The sequence below is a fragment of the Hipposideros armiger genome, unplaced genomic scaffold (genome assembly GCF_001890085.2).
Source record: "Hipposideros armiger isolate ML-2016 unplaced genomic scaffold, ASM189008v1 scaffold_7, whole genome shotgun sequence".
NCBI lineage: Eukaryota > Metazoa > Chordata > Mammalia > Chiroptera > Hipposideridae > Hipposideros > Hipposideros armiger.
Window position 1 is genome coordinate 5,265,769 of NW_017731357.1, and position 7,624 is coordinate 5,273,392.

Here is a 7,624-nt window from a genome sequence, read left to right on the forward strand (position 1 = left end):
AGCCCAGCTCCAGGTTGAGCTGTTGTTCAGCATCTTAGCTGTAGAGGGCAGTGTCACTGGCCCTCATATGTGGGATCCGAACCGGCGTCCTCTGGCGTTCCAAGCCAGTTCTTAACCATTGCGCCACTCGGCCGGCCCAACAAACTTTTTAATAATTGTTTTACTTTTCAATTACAATTGACATACAATATATATTAACTTCAGGTGTACAATATAGTGATTAGACATTTATATAACTTATGAAGTGACCACCATGATAAATCCCATCTGACATCACACATAGTTACTACAGTATTATTGACTATATTCCTTATTTTACACCCTACATCCCAATAACTATTTTGTAATTACCAATTTGTACTTCTTAATCCCTTACCCTTTTCCACCCAGCTCCCCAACCCCCTCGTATCTGGCAACCATCAGTTTCTTCTCTATATCTGAGTCTGTTTCTGATTTGTTTGTTCATTTATTTTCTTTAGATTCCACATGTAAATGAGATCATATGGCATTTGTCTTTCTCTGTCTTACTTACTCCACTCAGCACAATACCCTCTAGGTCCATCCATGTAGTTGCAGATGGCAAGATTTCATTCATTTTTATGGCAGAGTGATATTCCATGTGCTGCAATGAACATATAGATGCACATGTCCCCTCGAAGCAGCATTTTGCGTTTCTTCGGATAAATACCCAGAAGTGGGATTACTGGGTCTTTCTTTGTCTCTTGTTATACCCTTTGTTTTAAAGTCTATTTTGTCTGGTTTAAGTGTTGCTATCCCAGCTTTTTGTTTGTTTCTTTCCATTTTCGTGAAATATCTTTTTCGATCCCTTTAGTTTCAGTCTGTGTGTATCTTTTGATCTGAAGTGAGTCTCTTATAGGCAGCATATGTAAGGGTTTTGTCTTCTTATCCATTCAGCCACCCTATGTCTTTTGATTGCAGCATTTAATCATTTATCTTTAGTGTAGTTATTAATAGATATGTAGTTATTGTCATTTTATTAATCGTATTTTTTATCTTTTTTCCTTCTTCCTAAAGTCCCTTTGACATTTCTTATAATACTGGTTTGGTGGTGATGATCTCTTTTGTCTTTTTCTTGTCTGGGAAGCTCTTTATCGGTCCTTTGGTTCTAAATGATAGGTTTGCTGGGTAGAGTAATCTTGGATATAGGTCCTTGCTTTTCATCAGGTTGAATATTTTGTGCCAGTCCCTCTGATGTGCAGTTTCTGTTGAAAAATCACCTGACAGTCTTATGGGAGCTCCCATTTAGGTAACTAACTGCTTTTCTCTTGCTGCTTTTAAGATTCTCTTTGTCTTTAACCTTTGGCATTTTCATTGTGATGTGTCTTTGTGTGGACCTCTTTGGGTTCATCTTGTTTTGGACTCTCTGCGCTTCCTGGACTTTTATGTCTATTTCCTTCACCAGGTTAAGAAAGTTTTCCATCGTTATTTCTTCAAGTAGGTTTTCAATTCCTGGCTCTCTCTCTTATCCTTCCAGTACCCCTATGATGTGAATGTTGTTATGCTTGATGTTGTCTCAGAGGCCCCTTAAACTATCCTGGGGTTTTTTAAAATTTATTTTTCCTTTTGTTGTTATGATTGGGTGTTCGGTGTTTTCTGCTACCTTATCTTTCAAATCACTCATTCAATCCTCTGCTTCATCTAATCTATTGATTCCCTCTAATATATTCTTTAGTTCAGTTATTGTATTCTTCCTTTCTGACTGGTTCTTTTTTATGTTTTCTATCTCTATTTTTATGTTTCCTATCTCTTTAGGTTTTGTTTTTTGTTTGTTTGTTTTTTAAGATTTTATTGGGGAATTGGGGGAAGGGAACAGCGCTGGGGAATCGGGGGAAGGGAACAGTGCTAGGGAATCAGGGGAAGGGGAACAGACAAGTTGCTGTTGTTTTGTTCTTCAGTCTATTTGTGGAGGATGTTGCTTCACTGGCCCAAGCTGGCACCATCATTGCACTCTTCCCGGGCGAGGCAGATCAGTCGCCGGCCTCTGGACAGCCACTCATGGCGGCTGCTGGCCACTCACGCTGGCTGCCAGCTACACATGGTAGCTTATGGCAGCCCGCTGCAGCAGGGGACTGCAGCCTACGCCATCGCCGACGACCCACGGCAGCCCAGCCCCAGGTTGAGCTGCCATTCACCATCTTAGCTGTAGAGGGCAATGTCACTGTCCCTCACATGTGGGATCTGAACCGGGGCCCTCTGGCATCCCAAGCCAGTTCTTAACCAATGCACCACTCAGCCGGCCCTCCTATCTCTTTATTTAAGCTCTCCCTAAGATCGTTGAGCATTCTTATAACCCGTATTTGGAACTCTGCATCTGGTACATTGCTTGTCTCCATTTTGTTTAGCTCTTTTCCTGGAGCTTTGTTCTGTTCTTCCATCTGGAACATGTTTCTTTGTCTCCCTATTTTGGCTGCCTCCTTGTGTTAGTTTCTATGTATTAGGTAGAGCTGCTGTGTCTCCCAGTCTTAGTAGAGTGGCTTTATGTAGTAGGTGTCCTGGGGGCCCAGTGGCACAATCTCCCTGGTCACCTAAGCCAAGCGCTCCAAGTGTGTGCCCTCCTGTTGTATTAGAGCCTTGATTGCTGTTGGCATGTCAGTGGGAGGATTGACCCTCAGGCTGATTGGTTGTGAGGACTGGCTGTGATTACAGTGAGAACCTATTGTGTAGGGGCTGACCCTACAGAGCAGGATTCACTTTAGCAGGGCTCTGGTGCCTGCCCAGTCTGCCCTTTGGGTGTGTCATTTGTAGAGGTAGTGCTCTGGTGTGCTCTAAAGCTGGCCACCAGATGTGTTGATTTTGGGGCCTCTTGGGAGCGGCTCTGCAGCAGGCCATGTTCAGCTGCTGCCTGTGCCCTACCTGGGAACACTTGGTATGAGATACAGAGTGATCTGCAGGTGATTGCCACTTGTGTTAGGCTTGGAGGTGCCTGGGAGAGGCTAAGCTGCAAACTGAGGCAGGTTGCCACTAGTGTTGGGCTTGCAGCTGCTTAGCAAGAGGTACGGGACACACTGAAGCCAGATGTTGCTTGTTTGGCGTTTGTGAACCTTTGAGAGATTTTAGGGAAGTCTGCAACATGAGCTAAGACAAGCTGAACGTAAACATAATTTGAGTGAAAAAAGCTTATAAAAGGATATAATAGTAAGATACTATTTGTATAAATGTTTAAAACAAAAACTAAGGGCCAGCCGAGTGGCTCAGTTGGTTAAGAGCTCATTCAAGAGTTTGAGCTCTGAGCAACAGCGGTTCAATTCCCGGCCCGAGCTGAGCAGCCGCTGAGCTGCCAACAGATGGCAGGATGGCTCAGCTGGTGAGAGCAAGTGCTCCTAAAAACAAGGTCTCCAGTTCGACTCCCACATGGGATGGTGGATTACACCCACCCGCAACTAAGATTGAACACGGCACCTTGAGCTGAGTGGCCGTGAGCTGCCGATGGTCAGCTGGATGGCAACTGGACTTGGAGCTGAGCTAGGTGCGCCCTCCACAACTAAGATTGAAGGACAACAACTTGGCTGTTCCCCTTCCCCAATTCCCCAACACTGTTCCCCTTCCCCAACCAATCCCCCAATAAAATCTTTTTTTAAATGTGATATATATATATATATATATATCAGAATGATATATACTAACTTCAGGAAAGAGGCTACCTTGGGATGAGCTTTAGTATAGCTAAACTTTTTGATCATGTATGGATACAAGAGAACAGTTAAGCAAATAGGGCCAAAACGTTAACATCTATTCAGTTTGGGTGATGAGCACTTAGCTGCCTGTTAAGTTCTGTTTTCCCTTTTTTGTATGTTTGAAATGTTTTATAAAAAACGTTTTTATATATTTTGTATATTTGAAATGTTCTATAAAAAGAGATTACATGTGGAGTTACCAAACCATAGTATAACTGTAACAGCTGATTGTTGCTCCTGAAATAACCCGTGTAGCTTACTAAAGCAAAAAGAGATTCCATGCGTCATCAACACCTATATCCAAACCATAATTAGAAACCTTTTCCAGAACTCATCTTATGATAGTTCTTTATGCATTTTCTGGGCCAGAAACAAAATTAATAAGGGTAAGATGCTCTGATTTGATTTCTTTTTTTTTTCTTCTGTTCAGCCTGTAACCTTTAATACTGGATTATCATCCATGTTTCATTCAGAGCTTTCACAGAATGTACAAATGTGTGATAGCTAGAAAACTAGTCTTTAAGATTTTGGTTTTTTGACATCACACAATTTTGGTGAGTGATAAACAGAATTTTTTGTCCCAAATACATAAATACCAATTTATGTTTTTTAAAAAACATAAAACATCTCAGTAATTATCATTGTGCTTGGGCAGAATGAAATGAAAATGAAAAGCTTTGTCTTAGCAGAGACAATGTCTATGGAATAAAAGTCTACCAACTTGCATCCCTTCGTATGTAAAATACAGTTGATACATCACAGCGCAACAAAGAAGAAATGATGATAATGCATGTCAAGCACCTTGCACAGTAAAAGGCACATAAATACATGTTTTACTTTGCTTCCCAATTCCTTGCATGTGAACTCGATGAGGGGAAATAAGAAGCAAAGTAGAAGTTTAGGACAAACCTAGCACTTCCTTTCCAGTTCTGAGTCTATTGTTACCACCACCCAATTAGCCCTCCTCATCGTCATCTGAAAATTAGACAACTGAGGCACTACAGCAGCCACTTATAGGAATGTGCTTTCAACTGGGTCATGTAGCTATAAAAAAAAGACACTGCATCAACCGATGTGAGAATGTGCCTTAGTTCCTATCTCATTTCAGTTGACATAATTCAGATTATATTCTGGGTTTCGAGTGCTTTCTTCTCATCAAAAGTACAGGTTTCTTTACAAGTTCATGGTGTCTGCTGGTGCCTGACATAAAAAGCTCTGCAGTAAATGTCTGTTGTGAATATTTTTCCACTTGGTGCTTTTGCTTTTATTTTTATGGTGTTTGACACACAAAAAAAGAATCTACTTCTTTTAAGTGAAATCTATGCATTTTTCCTGTGGTTATTTCTATTCTCTTATTAATAGAAAGTTCTCTCCCGTTCACAGATGAGTTAGTCACTTACATATTTTTAAATCTTTTAATGGTTTAATTATTTACATTTAACTCTTTGATCCACTTATAATGTGTTGTGTGTGTGTGAAACAAGGTAAGACTATAAATTGGCTTTTTATTTTAAATAAGCACAGCACTATTTGTTAGTCCATCCCTTCCTTCCCTGATGCCTTTTGTGGCGTCTCCTTTATTTGCAGTGATTCCTTCTGAGGGAAGAAAGTGTACCAAAGTCACTCAGGAAACTTTTTTTAAAAATGCGTTCAACCCCAATTTGCAAGATTCTAGCACATCTCAACTAACAAAATCTTAGGTTTTCCTCTGATTTGTTCCTGCCCCTCCCCTTTTGAGAGCTATTAATTTGTAATATAATCTCACGTGCCATTGAGGGTCTGCTTAGAGACGTGTATTCTGTTCCACTGATAAGTTTATCCTTGCATCTGCTCCACAATGTTCTGCTTATTAAAGGATAAGAATATATTTTAATATCTGGTAAAATAAATTTCCATTTCTATTTCGAAGAGCTAAAAAATAATTAGTCCGTTAACATGTTTCTGCAAAATCCAGGTTGCCTGTTGAGAGAACTCAATTTCATGCTGTTTTTTTCTTGTGGATAACTTTCAGCAAGGCTTTGCCTCAAAGAATTGTAATTATATTAGTTCTACTTTTATATCAGCAGGAATGAAAAGTCCATTTTAAAGAGAAGTTGAAAATAAAACCTTCTGTACTAGAACAGAATTTTCTTTTTCTAGTGACCTGATCTTAGAAATCCAACCGCCATCGAACCCAGCTCTCCACAGAGTACTTTTTCAAAACTGATAGCAATACTCAGCATTTAGGTCTCACTCTGGCAGCCAGGTGATTCATTTTGCCCTTGTTTGGTTTTGCATACATGGGGTATTATTTAGAAACTTGTTCTGAAAATCTTTCGCAAGATGAGAATACAGTAGTTCTGAATTTCCTTCTTCTGTATACTTCTAGAACTGACCCTTGGGTTGGAGGATGTAGGGAGAGTGTTTCCTGCTTGCATACACTAATGCTTAGTAAGAAATAAAAGGTTATATATAATAAATAGCCTTAAATTTGCTAAGTCAGCATCATGTTGTTCTAAAAATTTTGAAACATTCTCAAGATTCAGGTTACTCAAAGGCATGTTGTTAGTGAAACTTCTGTAACTAAACAAAAGCTGTTATGAGCTTATAGGCAGGTTGACTTTTATCAAAATCTATCTTATCACAAATATTATAGCAATAATTAACTCAGTGTACTTTTTTATTTTTTTAAGAATGCCATTGTACAGGGCTTTATAGGGATCATCTCATTTAATAAAATTATGAGACAGCTTCTAGAACCATGAGTGTATTTCTTTTACTATTCCATAAAACTACTAATAATAATGTAATTTAATCACTCAAACTATATGTTTACAATAGACACATGTAGGGATATAAAATATTTACCGTTAGTGTAAAAAAAATAATTTGAGAACATGAGGGAACATCAGTATTATCATTTTTAAAATTATATAAACATATCTGCTGAATTTCAGTTAGGTGGTATTTGTTAACTTTGTCAAAGCAAGGTAATATAAACTTTATTACTTTTTTCTGACCCTCTATTTTTTTCTGCAAATTTCCATTTTCTCAAATGTTTCTCATTTTTTTAATATAATTCAGCTTTTACCTATTCTTTATTCAACCAATTATATGCACTTATTGAAACATGGCTAACTGAGCACTAATTGTATATAAGCCAAATCTCATTAAAATAAATTCAGCCCTAACAAAATTCTTCATACTCCTGAATATTGCTTTCTCAGTCAGTAGCCTACCTGAAGTTTGAAGAAGTATTTTCACTATAAATAATTCTCATACTCTGTGACAGAAACTTATGAATGGATCCTTGGAGTTTGTCATAACAGGCTTTTACATATTCAGTCAATGGCATCCTGCTTCTGTGTGTAACCAAACAGCAAATGCCAGCCAAACTTTTGAGAATGGTTGCCTTAATGACATCTTCTGATTACAACTGTATGACGTTCTATGCAGCTATATCTAGACATATTGACTAGGGAAAAAAATGAAATATACTTTTTCGATTCTGTTAAGCTCCCCTTCCCTCCCTCCTCTGTGTCTCGTTCAGCCATCCATTCATTTGCTCATTCATTCAATTATTCAACAAATATATATTGATTTCCTGTGTATCAGGCAAGGCACTGAACTCTGGGGAGTCAGTGATGAATAAGACCCCTTTCTCTTAGAGCTTACTCTCCAATTATTATTATTTTTTAAAGATTTTATTGGGGAACTGGGGGAGGGGAGCAGCATTGGGGAATCGGGTAAGGGGAACAGACAAGTTGCTGTCCTTTTGTTCTTCAGTCTGGTTGTGGAGGACGTCGCTTCACTGGCCCATGTTGGTATTATCATTGCGCTCTTCCCTGGTGAGGCAGTTAGTCGCCGGCCATTGGATGGCTGCTCACAGCAGCTCACGAAAGTGCACGCCGGCTGCCGGCCAGCCCCACTGCAGCCTACACCTTCGCCCG

General features: G+C 39.3%; 1 protein-coding gene across 14 annotated transcripts in view; it reads left to right on the top strand.

Annotated features, from left to right (window-relative positions):
* The window catches only part of CASK (calcium/calmodulin dependent serine protein kinase), a 415,968-nt gene that overhangs the window by 260,521 nt on the left and 147,823 nt on the right, over positions 1–7,624 (top strand). The gene's annotated exons all lie outside the window — the stretch shown is intronic.